Here is a 26,692-nt window from a genome sequence, read left to right on the forward strand (position 1 = left end):
GGGGATTGAATCCAGGGGCTCTTAACCCCTATGACACATGCCCAGCCCCTCTTATATTTTATTTTGAAACATCCTCACTAAGTTGCTGAGGCTGGCTTTGAACTCATGATTCTCCTGAGCTGCTGGGATTACAGGTGTGTGCCACCATGCCCAGCTTCAGTGTCTGTTATTTAAGCAACCCAGTCTGTGCTATTCTGATATGGCAGCCTTAGACTAATACATTAGCAAAGGAGCAGTAGAAATATCCAAGTGATTTTAGGGGTGCCAAATGGTTGCCTATGTCCTCTCCAAATTCAAAAGATTAATTCTAACATCCACGATGACAATATTAGATATTAGGGCCTGTGGAGATGATGAGGACTTGAGAGCAGAACCTTCATAATTGGGCTTAATGCCTTTATAAAAGAGACCATAGAGATCTTGCTAGTTCCCTCTCTCATGTGAGAACACAGTGAGAAGTTCACATCTATGAACAAGGAAATAGACCCTCACCAGGCAGAAAATCTGCACAACTTCATTTGTACTCCTCATCTTCCAGAATTGTGAGAAGTAAATCTTTGTTGTCTTCATACACACACACACACACACACACACACACACACACATGATGTTCTACTTTCTGTATTTTTCAAATTCATGCTTTACATCTTCTTTTAGCTCACGGAATATTTTAACTGTAAACTTTCTAAATAATTTCTCAACCATTTTCTATATTGCAGTATCAATGTGATCATTTGTTGAAGTATTTACTGTTTGGGGTTGTTTGTTCCTTTCCTTTTTTGTACTGTTAATGTCCACGCATCTGCCAGCATGATTATAATCTCCTTTTATGCAACAGACTATTTAGAGCTCCTATCCCATAAGTCCCCAGGCTGGGTGAACATCCAGATGTTGATACTTTCACTCAACTTGTGACTTCTGCTGTTTTCAGTATCAGCACCACTTTGAGAGAAGACACTAAAGTATTATCACATTGAGAGAAGACACTAAACAGAGCAAAGCCACATATTTATTCATCTTAGGAAAACAAAAACTTGAAAATGCTCTCTACAGTCTCTAAGACAGGTATATTATCATAGGAATGTTCAAGAACAGTTTGATAAATTGATTATTAAATCTAGTAAAGTTACTACTATGTTATATAGGGGGAAAAAGTTGGAGGAGAGAAAAATTGGGATTTGAGGCCGTTGCAGGTAAGGTAAGAGGACAAAGAAGGACTAAGAAGATCAAGTATATAAGTCTGGGCTTGGAAAACACAGAATAACTCCAGTTAATTCTCTGAAAGCTTGGAAAGAACACAATTAAATGGGTTGAGAGTTCAGTATCAATAACTAGGGGAACAAATATGAAATCAAAATGAAGAGTAGTATATATCACATATATATACATATATCATATGTATATATAACACATATCATATACATATGTATGTAAACGTATCTGTGTGTGTCTAGGGATTTATAAATATATTCCTTCTTCAAGATTTGGGAGCTTTGGAAGATTCCTATCACTCTTCATGTTTTGTTTCTCCTAGAGGTGTTGAGCACAGCAACCGTTGGTTGCTATTGATTTCCAAACACCCAGTTCTTTTTCATCAGTCCAGGGGCCTGAGGCTGCATGCTTGCAGGGTTGTTTTGTTGTCTGTTGATTATTTCTACTGAGTGCAGGAGCACAGGATGTGGGTTCAGGGTTGTCACACTGCTTTTGGCCACTGGACACCCACTTCCTCCTAAGGGCCTTCTTTAATGTGGCATAGAGCTTTGTAACTGTCTGAAAGTGTGGAACCTGTGATGGTGTGTTTCTGTAAGTGGTGTGTGGCGCAGAAGCCTCCCTCCTGACTGTTGTAAATTGCTGGGATACCATTCCTGTGACTGTAAAATAGAGTCATTTGGCCTTCCTGTGTCTGACTTCCCGTTTCCCATGGTTGTTAATCACCAGTGCAGGCTCCCCTCTGCTGGGTCTTCCCTGGAGTGGTGCAATCAAGCACCTGGTGATTGCGTACAACCATGGGGCCCATGGGTCATCTGTGGTACTGACCCTATACCTAGGCTGATCTAGATTACTGGGATACTGACCCTCTGACTGGGATAGAGAGACACTTGGCCCAAGAGAGCTCTTAATGCCTGTGAGTATGAAGAGTGAGCTCTGTTCCCCTCTGCTGACTGGGTAAAAGAGTCAGTTGGACAGCCTGCCCCTGGTCTCTTACTGTTCAAATTTTGAATTGCTGCACTGGTTCCTTCTTCTGGGATATCCTTGATACTGTGCTATCCAAGCACCTTGAATCCTTCTACATCCATGAGGCCTACAGATAAAGCTGTCTCTGGCCTCCCTGTACTACAGAAGCCTCAGTTCTGGTGGGTACAGCCCATTGGGTTTTACTCATCACCAATGATGGGGTGGGGTGTCAGTTGGCCCATCTTTGTCTGAGCTCCCACAGAGGCTGTGTTGAGTGCTGGGTCAGAGTTAGCACTCCCTGAGAGTAATTAGCTCTTAGTCAGCTCCACTGCACTCTTTTGGTCCATGGTGAGGGAAAGGGGGTTTCAGTAACTTTCTGTTAGCAGTGATTCCTCTACAGGTAACTTCTAGACAGATTATTGGGATAACCCATTTCAGAGGTATTTCCACAGGTATGGATGCCTGTTGTGGGTACAGGGGTGTAAACGGTGGTTTCGGGTTCGTGTGCCGCCCACAGCCTCCTCATCACCACGGAAGGGAAACTGTGGAACTGGGGTCGAAATGAGAAGGGGCAGCTGGGCCATGGCGACACCAAGCGAGTCGAAGCCCCCAGACTCATCGAGTCCCTCAGCCATCATATGGGCTGCGTGTGGGCGCAACCACACCCTGGCCTTGACGGAAATGGGCTCCGTGTTTGCTTTTGGAACAAAATGGGACAGCTGGGGCTTGGCAAGCAGACAGATGCCGTCCCCAGCCCTGCGCAGATAATGTACATCGGCCAGCCAATTACCAAAATGGCCTGTGGGGCTGAATTCAGTAAGATAATGGACTGCAAAGGAAACCTCTATTCCTTTGGATGCCCTGAGTACGGCCAGCTGGGACACAACACGGACGGGAAGTTCATTGCCCTGGCTCAGCGGATAGAGTACGACTGTGAGCTGGTGCCCTGGAGGGTGGCCATCTTCATTGAGAAGACGAAAGACGGGCAGATCTTGCCTTTCCCAAACGTGGTGGTGCGTGACGTGGCCTGTGGCGCCAACCACACGCTGGTTTTGGACTCCCAGAAGCGTGTCTTCATCTGGGGCTTCGGTGGCTATGGCCAGCTGGGCCACGCAGAGCAGAAGGAGGAGATGATGCCGCGCCTGGTGAAGCTCCTCGACTTCCCTGGGTGAGGGGCCTCCCAGATCTTCGCTGGCTACACCTGCTCCTTTGCTGTCAGCAAAGTGGGTGGCCTGTTTTTCTGGGGGGCCACCAACACCTCCCGTGAGTCCACCATGTACCCGAAAGCAGTGCAGGATCTCTGTGGCTGGAGGATCCGGAGCCTGGCGTGTGGGAAGAGTAGCATCTTCGTGGCAGCGGACGAGAGCACCATCAGCTGGGGCCAGTCGCCGACCTTCAGAGAACTGGGCTACGGGGACCATAAGCCCAAGTCTTCTACTGCGGCCCAAGAGGTGAGGACTCTGGACCGCATCTTCTCAGAACAGGTGGCCATGGGCTACTCACACTCCCTGGTGATCGCAGGGGACGAGAGCAAGACCGAGAAGGAGAAGCTGAAGCCGCCCCCAGAGTACAACCAGCGCATGGCTCTGAGGCGCCGCGGCCCACAGCAGCGGTCACTCCACCTGCACCGGGACGGGAAGTCGGACTAGGAATCAAAAGCAAAGTTGACCGAAGGTGCATTTTTGTTAGACTCCCCGAGGTTCCGTTTTCTACGAGATTCAACGTTAACTACCTGTTTGCTTTCCAAAGTGTTTTTTTTTTCTCCTTTTGATGTTTAATTTTTAATTAAAAGATTTGCTCATAAAAAAAAGATGGTTTTCAGTCCACAGTTTGTTCTAAGCTACTTGATCCCTTTCACGTCTTTGTTATTTCTGTCACATTTTAATTCATCCTGCTTTTCTTTCCAGCTGTTGTTAAGGAAATAAACACATGTGTTTTTCCTCTCCCTTTCTCTTCTTGTTACCCCTTCCCCCAACTCCACCCTGGTCAGGGTTATGGATCAAGGAATTTTGTCCTTATTTTCTTTTCCAGCAACAAAACACCAGTCCCTCCAACTGTCAAACTGTTCAATATTGAGTTTCAGAATATTTACACTGTCTCCTGGTCATTTGTTCTTTCCCTGCTTTCACTCAGGGCTATGGAGTGTTCAGGGTTGCAGCCTAGCTCTGATCTTCCAACTTTGCTCCTCCAAAGTTCTATCTCTATTTGAAGATACCTTTAAATGTATATTATGGGCATGAAATTGTATCTCATTATTACTGCAATTTGCATTTAATTCATTATGAGTTGGACTCAGCGTCTTTTCATGTGGTTTATTGTACAACTCATTTTCTTTTTTTTAAATGTTCTTAACTTTTATTTTCTGAATTCCTTTTTTATTATTCATCTCATTTTCTTCATTAATTATCTGCTCATATACTTTTATATTCCATTGGACTATTGTCTCTTTTCTAAAAGATTTGTAGGTTGTTTGTTATATACAATGCAAATATATTCTGATCTTTAGCCTGTTTTCTCACTTTACTTATGAAATATTTGTGTCCTATTACATGGTGCTCACCTATGTGCATTTACTATTAATTCACTTGTTTTATGGTGTGAGTCTTGACAAAAAAAATCTCTTTGGATTAGAGAGAAGATGTTTAATAGGAACAGATGTGCAGTTATATAGGATGAATAATTTTTGTATTTTTAGCATAGAACACATTTCTGGTTGTTTTGGTACTCATTTATTTTTTTTATTCTCCTCTCTCTTGCATGAAAATATCTCCTCCATGACACCAAGTGACATGAGTAAGACTGGGTTCAGCTGACCAGATTTGGACGCATCTTTTACTCAATGCTATCCCAATGACTTTGACTTTTTCTTCATGATCGTAAATGACACTCATATCTGAAACTTCATATGTTCAATGAAATACCTCTAATCATGATCTCCTTCTTTCTGCCAAGCAATGGTAACCACTAGAATCCTGGAAGGTTAATCATTGTAGGAGAACTTAGAACAGGTAATAAGATATGTGAGGAAGTGACCAGGGGCCATTTATTAGAAATAAAGTGGTGAACTCATGTTCTCCACATTTAAGGACAGTGTCATCTACATAAGTCCACATTGGGAGTCATTGACTTTGGAAAAGGCATTTTCACAATTAATATTCCCTTCACTCTCAGAGAAGTCTAGAACCCCTCCCCTACTCTATTCTTTACATCTGGCCAGAACACATCCATTTCTCAAGGTTATTTTTGTGGGATGTTGTGATACAGATCAGCAGTGACTCCCTTCAGTACAACAATGGTTCATATAGGCTACAAAGCAACTCATGAGATTTCCACTTGAAACTTCCCACAAAGGAAGGAACTAAAACCCTGAGTTCCACCAACACTGTGTTCTAGTGACCAGCTAACTCTAAATAACAGAAAGTGTTTCGGGGAATAAAACTTTTATCACAGAAACTGTTCTTTGGCCTCCTTATCCCTCCTACCTGGAAATGCTATCTCTCCCTAGTACATTCCACAGAGCCCTCTTAACATCCTTGTTCCTTAGGGTATAGATCAGAGGATTAAGCTTGGGACTAATGACAGTATAAAAAGGGGCAACAAACTTTCCTTCACTCTCAAAGTAACGGTCCATGGGTTAGAGATATGTGCATATGGCTGAGCCATAAAACAGACAAACCACCAGAAAATGGGAGCCACATGTCCCAAAAGACTTTCTGCACCCAGTCATTGACTTAGTCTTCAGCACTGCCTGAGCAATGTGTGCACAGGATCCTAGAATTAGTGCCACATGAACAACAAAGATTATGGCTCCAGCCACAAACAGATTGGCCTCTGTTCCTCCTGCATCCTCACAAGCCAACTTCAGTAACACAGGCATCTCACAAAAGAATGGTTCAGGCAGTGAAGGCCACAGAGTGGCAGGGATGCCACAAGCCCTGTCTGAATAAGAGCATTCAGAAGGCCTCCCATCCAGGAGGTGATAGCTAGTGATTGGCAGAGCAGGGGGTGCATGATGGTTGTGTAGTGGAGTGGATGACACACGGCAGCATAACGGTCAAAGGTCATCACCACCAGGAGCACACACTCAGTTCCACCCAAAGCGAGGAGAATGAAGAACTGGGCCACACACCCTCCATAGCTGATGGTCCTGTCAAGTCCAGAAAGATTGATCAGCAGCTGGGGCACAGTGCTGGTGGTATAGCAGAGGTCCAGGAAGGAGAGGTGGCAGAGGAAGAAGTACATGGGCGTGTGCAGTCGAGGGTCCAGTTGTGAAAGTGTGATAATGGTGGTGTTGCTAAAGAGAGTCAGAGAGTAGAATACTGAAATGAAAGTCAAAAAGGGGAGCTCCAGATGAGGCCAATCTGAGAAGCCCACCAAAATGAAGCCCTCTCCCAAACTGGTATTGAAACTTCCCATAGCCTTTTACCTGCACAAATAACAGAAGACAATTCAATGCTCTTGTTAAAAACATATTAAATTTTTATGTCACAATATTGCCCAACACTGTTTTGCTATTCCATGCATTTTGGTCCAGTTTTTCTCCTAGCTCTTCTCTAGAGACAATAGCACTTGATTAGGAGTGATAAGAACTTGATTTGAACTCTAGTTTTGCTGTTTGTTTGTTCTTTGACTATAGCAAAGGCCTTGTGTCTGAGGTTTCTTGTGTGAAAAATATCAAGGATGCATCACCTCTCTCACTGCACTGAGGACCTATGCAGTTATGTGGAACCAAGCTTTTAAAATGTAGAATGTGGGGCTTGGGTTGTGTCTCAGTTGTAGAGTGCTTGCTTAGCACATGTGAGACCCTTGGCTTGATCTCCAACAGCGCATAAAAAGAAAGAAGTAAACTACAGATATTTTGTTCACATACAACTGAAGATTAAAAAAACTGCATGCAATCTGTACACGTAGAAATATAAGAATTCACGCCCCATTTGAATCAAATGTATGATATGTCAAGATCATTGTAATGTTTTGAGCAACTAATAAAAAACTGCATGCTAAATGTTTTTATATCCAATAATTTTCTGACATAATATCTCTCAATTCAGAGAAAAGGACATATTTAAAAGAATTTAGTGAGTGTAAAAACAATCCTAAATAAAAATTATGCAAAGAAGACTATGCTACAAGTAGCCAACAACTCTTTCTGGAGAGTTGAAGGATGGATATAACAGTTGTATTCCATATTGTTCTCCTTTGCCCTCTTTCTTTATTAGGTAGACTGTTTCATTAGATTAGGATCAAGATTTATCAAGGATGAGAGCTCAAGTTTGGACACAGATGCTCATCCATTTCTTTCTGATCACTGAATATGATCAACTCATCATTAATCCTTGGAAGTCCAATCAGGACTAGCTGCCATCTGTCTCCAAAAACTGAGAAAAGTCTAGATTCATTCTGGACAAAAAATTATAAAACATCAACTCATTAGAATGAGTTATGGTACTTTGAAATTCTTTTCACTTCTTTGGCTTCTGCTAAGTCCATCTCTTAATTTCAAGTTGAGAAAAAGAATCATGACATGCAAGTTTTATTGGCCTCCATATTCCTCAACCAAAGGTGACACCTTGAAGATGTCTACTTCCTTTCATATTGCCTAAGTCTTTCATCCCAGTAAAAGAAGGATGATAACATTTAATTAATTATTTCAATATAGTTAGTAGAAAGTACATTTTTGGGGTGCACCAGGGATTGAACTCAGGAGCACTCGATCAGTAAGCCACATCCCCAGCCTTATTTTGTGTTTCATTTAGAGACAGGGTCTCATGGGCTGCTTAGTGCTTTGACATTGTCAAGGCTGGCTTTGAATTCTCAATCCTCCTGTCTCAGCCACCTGAGACACTGGGATTATAGGCATGGACCACTGCACCCCCTAGTAGAGAGGATTTTTAATGTTCCTAAGACAAAGAAATGATAGGAGGTGATGAATATCCCAAATACCTTGATCTGATCACTACACATTGTATAGATTATTTCAAGTTAAATCACAAGAGGAAAAGTAACTCCAGAAAGGGCAATGTGAGGTACATGGAAGATAGAAGCAACCCTTGAGTCCTCCATAGCCTAGAAATGAAGGAGTGAAAGAACAGCTGATCAGAGAGGTGGGTGATAGAGCAAACACTTCCAACGTTAGCATTGGACAGATTGAAATGTGGAGGAACTTGGAGATTTGTACACTGGAGTAGGAAATAAGAATAGAATTTCTTTAACCTAAACACTCAGCATGGGTTAGAGGGATGGGTAACAAGAAAGAGGGAGAGAAAAACCACATAGGCTGACTTAACAGTTGGAAAGAAAAGCAGACCAATTTAAAATGGGATAGGAGCAGCAAAAACAGTGAAGGAGATCACACAGTTTAGCCCACATTGTGGCCTGAAAGCTGTGTTGGACAGGGCAGCCATTTTGTAGAGTTCACATCTATCCACAGTCCCTAAAAGCACTTAAATCAATACCTCCTCCTGATAGTAACAAATAAAACCAAAGAAAATGCCTTAGAAATGAGTTGTCTCAGTAATTCATCTAGAAGGAACTTGTAGAGAGAATGCTGCTAGGTGTAGGCTATTGAAAGCCCTACCCTTCACTGTGGAAAAGGGGAGTGAAGTGGAGCTAATCCCTCCCAGGAGTGCAGCCCTAACCCAGGGATCTCACAGCACAGGAGAAGATGGGCCAACGTACACCCTGGTCCACTCAGGCATCTTTCACCCCTGCACCCATTGAAACAAGCATCAGATGAAGCACCCTCCAACCATGAAGACTAAGCCCTCTGGTCTGACATACAAGTACCAACTGGCAAGAAAATCATAGCAACCAGGAAAGTAGCTGCTGTGCCCCTAGCACCTCCCTGTAAGAGGGTTCACAGCTGCAAGTCCCAGAATGGTCAGCTAACTCAATTCTCATTTAGTCACATGGACCCACTGATGGCGTTTGCTTAAGAAACCTCTATCAGCCAGCAGAAAACCTCAGAGCACACACAACAGCAGTACACCTCACAAAGGGGCTTGCAGAGGAGTGTCCCAGAGACATCAGCCACTGCCTGGTAAGCCCAGCTACAAGTCCACTAACCTGTGGCCTTACATTCCAGAGGAAGCCTGAGTCAACCACCTCCCATGAGTTACACAATACACATCAACCTGTCTACAATAACGCTACCCTAGAACATGATACCCTGCACACTCTGAAATACGCATGAGAGAGCCCACATTGAGTTTGACAGTGATGGATACATGCAGCTTTTCTTCAGGAGGAAATACAGGATTGCATCCCCTAACAGGGAGTAACCTGGCTGCTAAAACACAGACAATTAGGGAGCATTTCTTCTGACCCATCAGACAGCTAGAAGATATTTGGACACAAAAAAGGAGAGGTACTTCCTAGGATTGGGAGGTAGTGTGATGACTATCCTCACATCCAGGTATACAGAGGTAAAACTGAGGAATGGTCAGCATCTTCTAAAGTCCTCAAATCCTGATACAATCCAAACCAATAAGACTTGATAAGTAATTTCCTTATCTCAGCATGGAATATCTTAAATAGCTCTAATGTCAATTTTGGTCTTACAAATATTTTTGATATTAAATTCATAGATGTTCCCTGATTATTTGATATTTGTTTGCATGTGGTTTAGGCCCTGTGAAGAAGGTTTGAAGTTCTGGCAGGAGAAAGAAGAAGGTGTAAGGAATAGTTGGGATGGCAGACATGTTTTATTTAGAGATGGCAGCAGCCCCCTGAGTCTTGCATAGACTTTTAAAAATCTGTAGGCCAAACAAAGAAGGCACATTTCCAACAGGTTACATAAATGAGTGCATGTTCACAGGCAGATGTTTATGACCTTCAGTACATATACTGAATCAGCATGTTTGTGATCTTGACTACATAATAAAAACTGCTTGATGGAAGTGTCAGTGACAGAACTTAATTATAACCACCTTGGGTCTACCTACAATATTATAGCCTTTGATCCAAATGATCATATTTCTTCTAGTGTTTTAAAGCATGAACTGGAATCTTTATTTCTTTAGTCAGGTTTACGCTTGCTCCTATTAGTCTTTCTTTCCCCTCGGCATTACCTGCTCCTCCTTCAAATACACTCATTTTTCTTATTTTTGTCTTAGTTTATATTTTTAAAAATATTATCGCTCTCTTTTTCCTTTGCACATTTTTCTCTTCTCCCCTTTTCAAGCTCTATGTAGTAAAATAGTAATTTTAATAACTATTTTCTCAATATTTAAGAACATGACTACAATTTCATATTTGGATTAGAGGACTGTGGAGGACATTTTCAATAAGTTGTGTGTCCTAATTGATGAGTAGTACATGGCTTTGTAATTAATAGAGTTTAGTATGTTCTCTCAAATTGATAGATACGGAGCATAGAAGCAGATACAGGCTGACTGGGAATGTTAATACTAGGATATTTTCCCCACCTGTGGAATTTAACAAAAAGTAGCTTACTAAGTCATTCCTTGCATAAAAGTGAAAGAGATAATCATCCAGGAAGGTGGGTGGACACACAAAATAATATGAAATAGCAAGGGATAGAACTACACCAAATAGCCCCAAGTGCCATAGCCGATCCCATTGACACCACAGTGGAGAAAATGTTTTATAAAACATAAAGATAATTGACAGTTCAAATGTTCAATGAACTAAAAGAAGATATAAGAAATTATCTGAGAGAGAAAACACAAGAAGTGAAATGTCATTTCAATAGAGATCGAGATTCTGAAAAAAGAAACAAAAAGAAATCCTGAAAATGTAAGAATCAATAAAACAAATTAAAAATCTAGTTGATAGCGTTGCTCATAGATTAGACCACATAGAAAACAAATTAACCCCCCCAAGCATATAATATTTAAAATAAAGCCAAAAAAATTAGAAAAGATGTTAAGAGACCATGATCAGAAAATTCAAGAAGTCTGAAATAACTTTGAGAGATCAAATCTAAGAATTGTTGTTGTAGAGGAAGTCACCTAAGGGAATTCAAAATGTTTCCAATGAAGTAACATGAGGAAAATATCCAAATCTTAGGAATGACATGGAAATCCAAATACAAGAGGCATTTTTATTGGTTCTTTTTAGTTATACATGGCAGTAGAACCTATTTTGATAAATTATGCATACATAGATTATATTTTATTCTAATTAGGATCCCACTGTTGTGGATGTACAGGATGGTGGGCTTAAGTTAGGTATTTTCATATATGTACATAGGAAAAGTATGTGAGATCATTCCACTGTCTTTCCTATTTCTATTCTCCCTCCCTTCCCTTCGTTTCCCTTGTCTAATCAATAGAACTTCTGTTTTCCCCCTCCCCATTTATTGTGGCTTATCTTCAACATGTCAACAAAAACATTTGACCTGTGTTTTAGGGGGATGGGCTTATTTCACATAACATGATATTCTCCAGATCCATCCATTTGTTTGTAAATGTCATAAATGGCTGAGTAATATTTCATTTTTTATATATTCTTCAAAATTTATTTATCCCTCTAACTTTCAAAGTGCAGCTAGGTTGTCTCCATAGCTTAGCTATTGAAAATTATGCTGCTGTAAACATTGATGTAGTTGTCACTGTAGATGCTGATTGTAAATCTTTGGAGTTATGCTGAGGAGTGGGATCACTGGGCAAATAGTGATTCTATTCTTAGTTTTTTTTTGAGAAATCTCCATACTGCTTTCTGGAGTGGTTGCACCAATTTGTAGTCCTACCAGCAATGCAGGAATGTACCTTTTCCCCCACATCTATGCTAACATCTCCTGTTACTGCTAATTTTTTTAGGTGCCACTTTGACAGGAGTGAGATGAAATCTCAGTGCAGTTTTAATTTGCATTTCTCTAATTGTTAGAAATGTAGAACTTTTTTTCATGTATTTGTTGACCATTTATATTTCTTCTTTTGAGAAGGGTTTGTTTAGTTCCTTTGCACATTTGATTGGGTAATATGGGTTTTCTTTGGTGTTAAGATTTCTAAGCTATTTGTATATCCTGGAAATTAATGTTTTACCTGTTGTAGAGGTGGTAAAGATTTTCTCTCATTCTGTAGGCTCTCTCTTCATGTTCTGGATTGTTTCCTCTACTTTTTAGTTGAAGGGCCTCTAGGTTGGTTGTACAGTTTACCTTTTGTGAATTGAGCTGCTATGAACATTGATGTGGCTGCATCACTACAGTATGCTGATTTTAATTCCTTTGAGTATAAACCAAGGAATGGGATAGCTGGGTCAAATTGTGGTTCCATTCAAAGTTTTCTGAGGTACCTTCATATTGCTTTCCTAATGGTTGCACCAATTTGTAGTCCCACCAGCAATGGATAAGTATACCTCTTCCCCCACATCCTTGCCAACCCTTATTTCTTGTATTCTTGATGATTGCCATTCTGACTGGAGTGAGATGAAATCTTAGAGTCGTTTTGATTTGCATTTCTCTAATTGATAGACATGAAAAACTTTTTTATATGTTTACTGATCAATTGTATTTCTTCTTCTGTGAAGTATCTGTTCAATTTCTTAGTCCATTTATTGATTGGGTTATTTGTTTTGTTGGTGTTAAATTTTTTGAGTTCTTTGTATATCCTGGAGATTAGTGTGCTGAGGGGCATGTGGTAAAGATTTTTCCCACCTGTAGGCCCTCTCATTACATTTTGGTTGTTTGTCTTGCTGATAAGACTCATTTTAGTTTGATACCATCCCATTTATTGATTCTTAATTTTACCTCTTGTGCTTTAGCAGTCATATTAAGGAAGTCATGGCCTAAGAGGACATGGTGAATAGTTGGGCCTTCTTTTTCATCTAGTATGTACAGGATATCTCTTCTAGTGTCTAAGTCTTTGATCTACTTTGAGTTGAAGAATCAACTTTTTGATTCCATAATTTTTTGAGTTTTTTAAATTCCCAATTTCAGTGAGTTTGACTCTGATTTTAATTATTCCATGTCTTCTATTGATTTTGATGTTAACTTGCTCATTTCACTAGTTTCTTGAGATGTAATGTTAGATTATTTATTTGGTGAATTTCTATTCTTTTAATGAATGAGCTCAATGCTATGAACATTCCTCTCAGAACTGTGTTCATAATGTCCCAGGGATTTTGGTGTGTTACATCACTATTCTCATTGCTTCTAGGTTTATGGTTTAATTTTATTCCTGATTTCTTTTGCTTTCCTTTCATCATGCAAGAGTGAATTTTTTAGTCTCTAGATATAGAGTAGTTTCTGCTTTTTGTATTACAATTGACTTCTTATTTCATTCCATTATGATCTGATATAATACAGGGAGATATATATATATATATATATATATATATATATATATATATATATATATATATAATATGAATGAATGAATATGATTGGGAATTTAATCCAGGGCCTAGTGCATGCAAGGCAAGCACTCTACCAACTGAACTATATCCATAGCCCTATATATGTTTTTTGTGTCCTAAAATGTTGATGGTTTTAGAAAATGTTTCATTTGCTGCTGAGAAAAAGTTATATCCAGTCATTTTTGGATTAAATATTCTATAGATGTCTATTCAATCTAGATTATTAATTGTATTTCCTTTGGTTCTGTTGTTCCATAAATGGACTATAATTTCTCATTCTTCTGGTTGTATATAATATAGAATCACACCAGCCATATATGTACATAATATAAAAAATGCTTGATTCATTCTATTGTCCTTCCTACCTTCACGTGCACTCCCTTCCCTTCACTCCCCTCTAACTAATCTAAAATATTATTTTGTTGTGTTCTATTTGATTCTTGATATTGAGAAGGATATGTAGATGTTCCATATTTGGGTCACAAATATTTGGGGCACAAATATTTGCGACTGTTATTCCTTGCTGGTGTATGACGCCCTTAAGCAGTAAGAAATGACTTTCTTTATCTCTTCTGATTAGATGTGGCTTAAAGTTCACTTTATCAGATATGAGACTAGAAAGATTTGCTTATTTACAAGATCCATGTGAATGACAAGGTTTTTTTTATGCCCTTTCACTTTCAATTTGTACATATCTTTGCCTATAAGGTGGGTCTCTTGGAGAGAACATATTGTTTTTAATCCAATCTGCTAGCCTATGTCTTTGATTGATGAGCTGAGTCCATTAACATTCACTGTTATTATTGAGAGATGATTTTTATTCCCTGTTATTTTGATTTACTTCTAGTTTTTAAGTGGAATTTGATTCTCCTTTGATATACTATTATAGTTTAGTGTATTCTGCCAGTTTTCATTTGTATTCTCCATTTTTTATTCATGAAATATTTTATTGTGTGTACTTTATAGTGCTAGCTCTCTAGTGGTGAATTCTTTTAACTTTTGTTCATCATTTTCACCTCATCTTCAGATCTGAAGCTTAATTTTGCTGAAATATTATTTGCAAACTCTTGGTTGGCATCCATTTTTTTTTAGAGCTTAGTATACATTATTTCAAGACTTCCTAACTGTTAGGGTTTGGGTTGAAAAATAAGCTTAGGTCCAGATTGTTTTTACCTCCAAATGTGATCAGTTTTTTTTTCTAGACAATTTTAAAATTCTATCCTTATTCTGTACTTAGACATTTTCATAATAATGTGCTAGAAGTGGGTTTGTTGTAATTTTTTATATTTGGATTCCTTTTTGCCTCCTGTATATGATTTTTCATTTCTTTCTTAAGATTTGAGAAATTCTTTGTTGCTATTCCATTAAAAATATTGTGCATTCCTTTGGTTTGTATCTCCGAGTCTTCATCTATTCCTATAAATCTTGAGTTTGGCTTTTTAATGATATTCCATATTTCTTGAAAATTTTGTTCATGGTCTCTTAACATTTTTCTCCATGATTAACTTTATTTCCAAGATCATGCACTTCATATTTGTTGCCTGAAAATCTATCTTCCAAGTGGTCAAGACTATTGGTGATGCTTTTTACTGATTTTTTATTTTGCTTTGGGAAAGAAGAACAGATGGATGTAGAAAAGGATTTGTAGATTCAGGAGGTAAATAGGGCAAAAGCAAGGTGGTATAGGATGTGTTGTTTATGAAGAATGAGAATCAAAATAGAAGTAAAAGAACTGACAGAAGATGAAAGAGAGAACAATAGAGATTGGCTGTTAGCAATAGAAAAGAGAGAAATAATAAAGGGAAACAGAGCTCTGAAGCAGACAATACAAAATCAATCAAAAATATACCAATCAAAAACTCTAACCCTCAAAATACCGAGTAAGGAAAAGTAACTACCTTCAAGAAAGACTGGAAATGAGAAAGCACAAATAAACATGTATGTGTACAAGTGTATAAAAGCCCATCATATATCAATCAGTATACATTCTAAAACAAAAACAATATATAAGAATAGGCAATAAGAGTATGTGCTTACTGTCTGTGCCAAATTGTCTCTTCATTTCTCAGCTTCACGTCTCTGAGGATGTTTGTGGGGAACTTTGGAAGAAGCAATTGGATTCATTCCCAGGGTATAGTTGCCTCTGGGTTCTATGAGCTCTTAGTCAGCTTTTTTGCTGCTCTGACTAAATGCCCCAACCAACACACCTGAAAAGGAGGAAAAATTTACTTAAGAGCTCACGATTTTAGATGTCTTAGTCCATATGCAGCCAGCTCCATCATGGTAGAAAAGTATGGCAGAAGGAGGTGGATCACACGATAATCAAGAAGCAAAGAGAGAGAGGTCTCCAATTGCCAGATACATATTTATACCCCAAAGCCAAATCCTCAATTGTCACCCCCTCCAGACACACCTTAACACTTCAGTTACCACTCAGTTAATCCCTACCAGGAGATTAATTCACAATCATTTATCCTCTGAACTTTCCTGCATTGTCTCACAGGTGAGCATTTGAGGAACACTTCATGTCCAAACCATAACAGGGATGACTTTCTGGAAGTGAAGCTCCCAGAGGCAGGGAGTAGGTCAAGTATTGCCCCAGATGTTTTCTTCCATAGGGAGTTTTCAGGAATTAATGAATCAGTTACTCTAAGACTGTAACCCTCTATTCCCTTTAGGGCCCCACTCATAGGCAGGGAAATTCAGTCCTTTGCCAGTTCTCTGCCCTTTCTGTCCTTCCAAGGACTGTCCGTCCAAACTCTGCTACTCTGTCTATTCAAGTTCTCAAGCCATTGCCACAGGCTTGCACAATGTTTGGTCCTAGGGAGGGAAGGGAGACAGGTCCTTTCTGGCCTCTCCAACCAGTATTAGGCCTAGGCAAAAGGAACTCCATACCAGAGATTCTCCTGATTTGCTAGGCTGAGTTTAGACTTCATGGCTGGTGTCTGATGGATTCCTGTATTGGACTCAGCTCCAAACTACCAGATCTAAGTTCACAGTCTGAGTTGACAGCACTTCAGCATGGAGGGACCAGAATGTCTCCAGCTTGGGCTCCCTGTGCACAGCAGGCAGACCCACTGTGACTTCTGTGCAGCAGTTTCATGAGCTGAATAACCTCTGAGTACGTCCAGGACAGGGTGCCCCTCTGATCCTAGGATTATCAAGACTTTTCCATCACTTTTCCATCTTTTCCAACCTCATGTACTAATTTCCCCTGCTCTCACCAGGAGCTCAGCTCCAATTCCATTTTATATCCTTGTCTAAGGTACCCCAAATTTTCCAGTCTTCAAGGCTCTGTGTCCAATATTGAGTATCAGTGGAGTACTCTTTTCACTTGCTGTTTAACTACTGTATGATGGAGCTGTGAGAAAAGTCACTTACCACTAATCTACCATCTTGTCTCTCCTATATCTTTTATTTCTTCTTGAAGTATGAACTAAATAAGGATCCAGGTATTTTATTGCATTGCAAATTATTTGTTGGTGTTGAATCAATATGTTTCTTGAGCCACCCATCTGTTCAAATTGCTAAGACAATATACCTGGCCTTGTGAGTTCCCATGAGCTATTGGACTCAGAGGTGAAGGGTGCTGGGTTCTCCCTGGTCTCTCCAGCTTGTATTTCCTCAGACAAATTGCTTTCTGTATTTGAATTTCCCCTATTTTGCTAGGCTCAGGTAAGACTTTGGAGGCTCAGAGAAGATCTCCTGGAGCCAGTCGCAGACAAGATCTTAGTTCTGTTGGCACTGCTGTGGGGTAGTCTCAAGATGACTCCTGACTTGGTTCCCTGTGGATGATGGGTAAACTCAGGGTGTCCTTTGTGGACACATTTAATGAGTTGAACAGCCCATGAATTGGCTAGGACAGGCAGCCTCTCCAGTCTCTTCATAGTATTTCTCAGCTTTTTCCATCCCTGTGTGCTAATTTCACTGCTCCAGTGAGCAGCTTTTCTCTAATTTTGTTCCTTTTCCTTGCTTCATATGCCCAAACTTTCTATTTTTCTAAGAGTCTCTGTCCAAAATTGAATATTAATAAAATTCCTTTTTGGACTCCTTCAGGGAGAAGCAGTATTCCTGCTGCTTGAGCCCAGGTAGCTGAGTGATGATAAATGCTATTACACTCACACAAGAGACATTTAGAACTCTAGATAGCGTAATAAAACAATTTCCTCCAGGACACATGATAATTAACATGTCTATTATACAGGACAAGATAAAACTTTATAAGCAACAAGAAAAAACAGAAAGTCAAATTTAGAAGTAAGCCAACTTGAATTTGTACTGATTTCTTAATCCAGACAGTATGACCCAGGAGAGTTTGGAATAATGTACACCAAGCCACAAAAGACAATTGGTGCCAACCAATATTGTTTACCAAGAAAACTATCCTTCAGGATTGAAGATAAGTAGAAGTTAAAAGAATTATAACCACCAAGGAAGGCAGCACTATACAACATACTCAGTGAAATATTTCATGCAAAGAAATGAAAAATAACTATAAGAGCAAGTGTAATAGTGAATCTCACTAGACTAACCAAAGGAAAATAATTAATTAAAGGAGAATAATTAAAGGAGAATCATTCTTAATTAATCATTAGAAATAAATTAAAATGGCAGGAAATTAAAACAATCTTAACAATGTAAATGGTCTGAACTCTCCAATCAAAAGATGTAGAATGGTAGATCAGATTAGAAAACAAGACCCAACCATGTGTGGTTTACAAGAGACTCACCTTACAGGTGAAGGTGACATAGGCTAAAGGTGAGAGGATGGGAAAATATATGACCTGCAATTGGACACAAAATGCAAGCAGGGGTAGCAACTCTTATATCAGACAAAGTAGACTTCAGGCCAGAATTGACAAGAGACAAAAAAGGACACTTGCTACTGTTTAAGGGAATCATCCAAGAATAATATATAATAACTGTAAATATTTATACCCTAAACATTAGTACACCTACATATATAAAACAAACATTTATATATAATTTGATAGATCACAACACAGTAGACTGGATGATTTCAACATAATTCTCTCCAACAATAGATGGGACTAAGAAAGACTCTTCAGAACTAAAAGATACCATTAATCAAATGGATTTAACACACATCTATAGATTGTTTTATTCATCAACCACTAAATTTACTTTATTCTCAGTTTCACATGGAACCTTCCATAAAATACATATTTTAATAAAATACACATAGCAAATATAAACAAGTAAAAAATTAGATATAATTTTTATATACTATTATAATGGAATGAAATTAGAAATCAACAAGATAAAACACTCATTTTTATACCTGGAAGTTAAAAAAAGTTTTAAATTGTTTTTATTGGTTATTTTTAGTTATACATAACATTAGGATTATTTTGACATAATTATAAAAGCATAGCATATAATTTGTTGTAATTCAGTCCCCAGTACTTCCTCTTCACCTCTCATTCTCCTTCCCCTGTTTCCTTCCCTCTACTCTACTGACCTTTCTGTTATTTACATATAGATTTTTAAAATTAGTGTCTTGTGGATATACATGATGATAAGAGTCACTGTGGTATATTCCTATAGGTACATAGGAAAGTTGGGTAGGTCAGATTCATTCCACTGATTCCTTACCTATCCAGGAAGGGAGAAAGGATAGACTAGGGAATAATACACTTTTGAATGAGGAATGGGTCATAGAAGAAATCAGGAAGAAAAAAAAATCTTCATAGACAAATGAGAACAGGTACAACATCAAAATCTCTGGGACTAAGAGGGCAGATCACAGCATTGATTGCCTACATAAAAACTACAAAAAGATTCCAATAGTCTAAGGACTTAGAAAGAGAGAAACATACTTATCTCAAACTTGGTAGAAGACAGGAATTAATTAAGGCCAGAGTTCAAATTAATAAAATTCAGAATAAAAAATCAAAGGACTAATGCAACAAAGAGTTGTTTCATTCAAAAGATAAACAAACCTGATAAATCCTTAGCCAAACTAACAAAAAGAAAGCTAGAGAAGATCCAAATCAACAGTAATAGAGATGAGAAAGAAGATATCACCACAGACATGTATGAAAGCCAAAGGATCATTAGCAACTCTTTTGAAATCTATACTACAATAAACTGGAAAATTTAGAAGATACTGACAAATTTCTAGACACATATGACCTACGAAAAATGAACAACAATCTTATAGAAAACTTGAACAAAGGAATTAGTAGCAATGAGATTGAAACAGCAATTAAAAGTCTTCCAAAAAAAAAAGTTCAGGGTCAGATGGATTCTCAGTCAAGTTCTTCCAGATCTTTAAAAAAGCACTGGCTTTGATACTACTCAAAATATTCCATGGAATACAAAAGGAAGGAACACAGCCAAATTTATTCTAGAAACCAGTATATACACGATATCAAAACCAGACAAACACAAATCAAGGAAAGTAAACTTCAGATCAGTATCCCTGATGGACAGAGATGTATAAGCAAAGCATATTTAAAACATATTATAAATATAGTATACCATGATCAAGTGGATTTTACCTGAGGGAAACAAGGTATTTCAACATACACCAATCAGTAAATGTAATTAGCCACATAGATAAATTAAGAACAAGAATCACAGGATCAACTTAATAAAGGCAGAAAGTCTTTAACAAAATTTAGCAACCACTTATGTGAAGAATGCTGAAAAAGCTTGGGATAGAAGAAACTTACCTCAATATTATAAAGATCATATATGACAAACCCAAAGTCAATAGCATATAGGATAAAGAACAACTGAAAACATTTCTTCTAAAATTAGGAACAAGACAAGTGTGTGCACTCTCTCCACTGAGATTCAACATAGTTCTTAAAACTAATCAGAGTAACCAGGAAAGAAAAGGAAATTAAAGGGATACAAATAGAAAATGAAATCAAATTATCTCTATTTGTCAATGACATGATACTGTATATAGAAGACCCACAAACCTCACTAGAAGTCCTCTGAAGCTGAAAAATATTTACCAAAGTATCAGGATGCAAGATTAACATACCAAAATAAATTACCTTTTATGCTCCAGTATTGAATCTATTGGAAAAAAATCTGGAGAGTTATCTCATTCACAGTCATCTCAAAAAAATACTTAGGAATAAATCCACCCAAGGTGAAAGACCTTTACAATGAAACTATAGAAAACTAAAGAAATAAATAGAAGACCTTTAAAATGAAAAGATCTCCCATGTTCTTGGATAGATAGAATTTATATTGTCAAAATGGCCATATTACAAAAAGCAATATCCAGATTCAATGTAATAGCATCAAAATTTCAATCACATTTTTCACAAAACTAGAAAGTCTTAAAATTTATTTGAGAGAAAAGAAAAAGACCCCAAATAGCCAAAACAACACTGAACAAAAAGATTGATTTTGGAGGCATCACTGTACTGGATCTCAAATTATATTACAGAACTGTGGTTACAAAAACAGCATGTTGGCACCAAAATAGACTTCAAGACCAGTGCAAGAGAATAAAAGACACAGAAAAAACCCACGTAGATAGAGTCATCTGATACTTGACAAAGCTGTGAAAAAACATATGTTGGAGAAAAGAGAGATTTTAAATAAATGATCTTGGGTACTGGGTATCTATATGTAGAATAATGAAACAAGATTGCTATCTTTCATCTTTCACAGAAGTCAACTCAAAGTGGATTAAAGACCTAGGAATTAGGCCAGAAACTTTGTACCTCTAGAAGAAAACATGCACACAACACTCCAACAAACTGACACAGTCACTGACTTCCTTCAGAAGACCATAAATTCAAGAAATAAAATGAAGTGATAATAAGTGGAATAGCATCAAATGGAAAATATTAACTCCCTCTGCACATCAAAGGAGATAAGTGTGCAAAGACAGCCTACAGAATGGCAGAAAATATTTTCCAGCTACTCCTCTGATAAGAATCCAGAAATATTTTCCAGCTATTCCTCTGGACTAGAATCCAGAACATCTAAAGAATTAAAAAACTAAACACACACACACACACACACACACCAAAAAACTCAAATAATCTAATTAATAATTGGGCAAAAGACCCAAACAAGAATTTCTCAAAAGAAGAAATACAAATGGGCCAAAAATACATGAAAAAAATTTTAACATCCCTAGCAATTACAAAAATGTAAATCAAAACTACATTGAGATATCATCTTGCTCTAGTTAGCAGAGCAGTTATCAAGAATACAAACAATAATAAACGTTGGTGAAGATGAGGGGAAAAGGGCAACTTATATGTTGTTCTTGTGACTGCAAATTAGCACAATCACTTTGGAAACCAATATGGGGATTCTTCAAAATCCTAGGAATGGAACCATCATATGACCTAGATATTCTACTCTTCAGTATTTATACAAAAGAATTAAAATCAGCATAGTGTAAGGATACAGCCACAACAATATTTAGAGCAGCACTATACACAGTAATCAAGTTATGAGATGAGCCTAGGTGCCTGTCAACAGACGAATGAACATGGTGTATATGGGTTATACATACACAATGGTGCTTTACTCAGCCTTGAGGAAGAATGGAATTATGGAATTTGATAGTAAATGAGTGGAACTGGAAAACATTATGCTAAGTAAAATTAGCCAGACTCAGAAAGTCAAGTGTTGAATACTTTCTCTCAGCAGTGAAAGCCAGAGTAAAACAAAGGTGAAAAAGGAGGAATCCCATGAAAATAGAAGGGAGACTAATATAGTAAAAGAAGGGGATAAAGGGGAAGAAAATATCCAGGGAAAAAGTGGGGAACTGTGAAATGAAATTTAATAAATTATGTTGTAAACATATATGACTATACCACAGTGAATTTCACCTTTAGGGATAAGACAGGAATTTGAAAACGAATAAATTGCTGGGTGCTGTGGTGCACATCTGTAATCCCAGTGGCTTGGGAGGCTGAGGCAGGAGGATCACAAGTTCAAAGCCAGCCCCAGAAACTTAGTGAGGCCCTAAGCAATTTAGCAAAAACTTGCTGTAATGGTTAATTTGAATTGTCAACTTGATTGATTGAATTAAGAGATGCCAAAGATTAAGAGGCTTCTAGGTATGTCAGTGAGGTATCTAGGAATGATCTGGGACATGGGGTAGCTAACTGAAGTGGAAACCCTCCCTAAGCATAGGCAGTACCAATATGCTGGAGGCTTGGATGGCATAAAGGTTGGTAGAACAAGGAAGCAGCAGTAGATGCAAGCTCCATTCTTCTTGATCAGGTTCTTGGTTGCTGCTGTGGTCACCTGAGGATATCAGATTTTTGCTTCTTCACTCTTCCACAGGGGACTCTGCCAGTGATTCTCCAGAGAGTTTCCAGAAGCCTTTGGCCTCCAACTGGGGTAGCATCATTGATCCTTCTTGCTTTGAGGCATCTTGGACTGTGCAGCTACAGGTTCCTCTAGCTCTCCAGCCTACAGATGGCCATTGTGAACTATCCAGCCAGTATAATAAATTCCCTGATTATAATCACACTTCCTGTTGATTCAGTTCTTCTAGAGAAAACTTACTAATACACTAGCCTCAAAAAAAATTAAGTTAAAAAAAAGTGCTGGTGTTGTGGCTCAGTGGCTAAGCATCCTTGGTATTCAATCCTTGGTCCTCCAAAAAAGAAAAAATATATAGAAGGATGACCATTACAGTAGAGGAAGGGGACCAGGGAGAGGGAGTGGAGAGAGAAAGAAGTACTGAGAACAGAATTTGAGTAAATTATTTAAATTACTTGGTTCCTGTGGTGTGTGTTCAAAACAGATAACTCAGGCCTAGGATAGGAAATAGGTAATCCTGTTTCCCTTGAGGTTAGGGAGAGGGAGAGGGAGAAGAGTAAAAGAAAACATACCCATTTAAACTAAGCCTCAGTGGCAGAGCAGCCAGGGCTACATACACAGTAAGTGGACAACTGTTAAAGCAGGAACTGCTCTCTTTTGTTCTGTTTTCTTTCTTTCTTCATGATGACACTGGTGTTGAGAATAGGGTTCAAGTCGTCTTCTGCCAGTGTTGAAGACTAAACTGTCAAGAAATGTTGAGGCAAGAGCAAAGAGTTTTATTTAAAGGATAGAAAACACACACACACACACACACACACACACACACATATGGAAAGAGGCTCTTCCTAGGGCAGCGGGGGGTCCTAGTTTTTGCTCAAGGAAGTGGGGATGTCCTCCCCTTTTTATGCATTTTAGTTTTCCTTTCTTCTCATGCTCCCTCCTCCCCTTAAATTGCCTACATGACCAAAAAGTGGACCAAGAGAAGCCTCCCAGGGGTACAGGCAGGAATGGAGCAGCCCAGTGGGCATTCATTAACACCTCCTTGCAGGGAGGAACAATTCCCTGGAGGCAGGGAACCTTGGCAACAGGTTGGAGGAGGTGGGTATGCTATGGAGGTATTAGCTTTTTATTTCCTCTTGAATCAGTTGAATCAGTCCCCATGTTCCTGACCCATTCATTTATTACCTACACTGACTGTCCTTTTGCCCCTGGCCTAGACATAATTCTTGTTTATTTACTCACATTTACTCTATTTTCTTCTCTTTAGCATGGAAATATCTTCTTCATGACACCACACAGCATGACCAACACACTTGGTGCAAGTAATAAGCTTTTATTCTTTTCTTTTTTTAATGCCATGCTACATATTTTGCCTTTTTCCTTGAGGAGGTAAATGACATTCACCTTGAAACCCTATCTGCTCAGAATAGGGCCTCTGAGCAGGACCCCTTATTTGCTAACAACTGTTATGACTAGAAGACTAGAGGAATAACTATTGTTTGAGAAGGTAGAAATAGGTCTCAGTTGTGTGGGAGGGTGTTCAGGGTCCCAATTTATTAAAAAATCTAGAAGTGAACATATGACTTTCCCATTTAGGCACACTGGGAGATACTGACAACATTGGGAATCAGTCTCTTTGGAAAAGGGTTACCAGATTGAATTAGTCTTCCCTGGCTCTCAGAAATGTACAGACCCCATCCCTATTCTCCACATATGGCAAAATGTACCCTCTTGTCAAGCTCATTCCTTTTGAACATTGTGATACAAAAGATTTTCTCCCTCCTGAACAATAATCATAAAAACACTGAATTAGAGATTCTCACTTCCCAAGAAAGAATATAGTAAAATTCTGAGGACCCACGAGGACTGTTCTCTAGTGGCCAACTGCCTCCAAAGAAAGGGCTAGTTTTTAGGAAATGCAAGTTACCATGGAAAATGTAATTTGACTTTGTTTCCCCTCCTACCTTCAATCTCTGCTTCTCCCTAGTACCTTCAAGAGAGCCCCTTTCACATCCTTGTTCCTTAGGGTATAGATCAGAGGATTGAGCATTGGTGTAATGATAGTATAAAAAAGAGCAGCAAAGTTTCCCTCACTCTCAGAGTAACTGCCTTTTACTCTAAGAGGGTGATGAAGATGACAGCAGAGAGGATCATGCTGTTGATTTTGGAGGTCTCAGTCCACAGACTTCCTGATTCATTCCTTGGAGCTTGAGGTGAGGCAGTACCTGAAGGCAGAAGAGTGTTACAGAAGGAAGTGGCTCACATGATTAGGAAGCAGAAAGAGAGTGGTCAAGTGGTCTTTAGTTTACTCTTAAATTTTTCTTTAAATTACTGCCAACACAGATGTATAAATAACTTGTAGCAGATAACCTGTAGAAAAAAAAAAACATTGGCACACAGACCTTCAGAAAAATCAAATAGAAAAAAAAAGAAACTAAGTGGGATGGATGATTGGGGAAATGCATCAAGAAAAGATTAATAGGAATAACTTTTGATAATATCCACTGAGCTCAAGGAACATCTATGATTTAAGACATAAGTACTTCCATTTATCTTGGAAGGGAGGTTTCTTTAGTAAGGTAGCCACACAAAGTAAATGCTAACTGACCACTGATCCAAATACCCTCATTAAAATAAGATTGACTTGTATATGAAGCTCCCTGCATAGGATGGCCACCATGAAATTTCCAGAGAGGACCAATTAGGGTCAAAAACTCCACAGCCTGAGGGAAAGGAAGAGTGGAACATCTGTTTGACATCGTGCAGAAGGAGGACACCAGTTCTCAAGGTGAACATCAAACAGAAATAAATTTAGAAGCAGCATTGTTTCCTTGGTTATACTCTGCTAGGAGATTACCCAGCCAGTCTCTCTTGAGACTGCTTTCTGCTTGAGCATTAATTCACTTTCACCTTTTCTTCACATTAATTTCTCCTATAATAAAGCTCCCTTGCATGACTTTTGGTGTCTGGCTTTAAACTTTCTTTTGTTGGAATACAGTAAACAAAGGTTGGAGCTTCAATTCCCCCACTGTCCTGTGACAATAATGGTAATTATTACATAAGTTATTGTGAGGATTATTTGGGTCAATATGTGCAGATTTCTTAGAAGAGTGCCTGTATGGGTTCTGCTTGACCTGACTCCAGCCAAGACTTGAGATATAACCATCATGATGCCTCCTGAGTAACCCTGGCTGTGTTTTACCCTGACTGTGTTTTCCTGCATAGTTTCTCAGCAAACCATAAGTAAATAAACCATCAGAGTGGACTCTACAACTGGAACCTGGTTCCAGGGCTGCCCCTGTCTCTTCGATATTATGATAAAGCAGATACACTTCAGTCAGGTTGAAATCAATTTTGTCCTAACCCATAAATATGCTCCTCTTTCTGGCCCAAATGGTGGGATATCCAACTGGTATTGCTGCCACTCTGAACCACACTTCTGTCAGTCTGTCACTGAGCCTTTTGTCTTTCTTTTGTCTCGTAGCACCTGGGGGAAATCTTTATAATCTCAGTTGTTCTGGAACAGTGCCTGATACAGAATAAACACTACAAGGTTTAGCTATTATTTTTCTTTTATGCATGAGTTTCTCAAAGAGGACATTTCCTACTCTCTTGGAAGTAATTTATTCCTCCCCTCTATCTCTTATAATTGTGCATAGTATTTTATGCCATTTTCATTAATCGTATACAAAATAAAATCCAAAAAGGTAATTACATTCTCAATATTTTCAGTGTTTCCTTTAAGATTTTAAGCTCCTTGAGTTAAAGGACAGACTTGTGCACTTATCATCTTGGCCGTAATTATTTGAAATGTCATCTGTCTCTTATTACTAATACCTCTAATTAGTTGTGTGCAATTCTGTGTTAGTCAGATTTTTGTTACTATGACCAAAATGCCTGACAAGAGTAAATAACTTAG

General features: G+C 38.7%; 2 pseudogenes; one reads left to right on the forward strand and one right to left on the reverse strand.

The window, feature by feature from the left end:
- Window positions 1-2,295: 2,295 nt before the first annotated feature.
- Window positions 2,296-3,824, forward strand: LOC139705900 (protein RCC2 pseudogene; annotated as a pseudogene).
- Window positions 3,825-5,653: 1,829 nt separating this feature from the next.
- Window positions 5,654-6,591, reverse strand: LOC114106414 (olfactory receptor 2Y1B-like; annotated as a pseudogene).
- Window positions 6,592-26,692: the final 20,101 nt, after the last annotated feature.

The sequence above is a fragment of the Marmota flaviventris genome, chromosome 5 (genome assembly GCF_047511675.1).
Source record: "Marmota flaviventris isolate mMarFla1 chromosome 5, mMarFla1.hap1, whole genome shotgun sequence".
In the NCBI taxonomy this organism is placed as follows: Eukaryota; Metazoa; Chordata; class Mammalia; order Rodentia; family Sciuridae; genus Marmota; species Marmota flaviventris.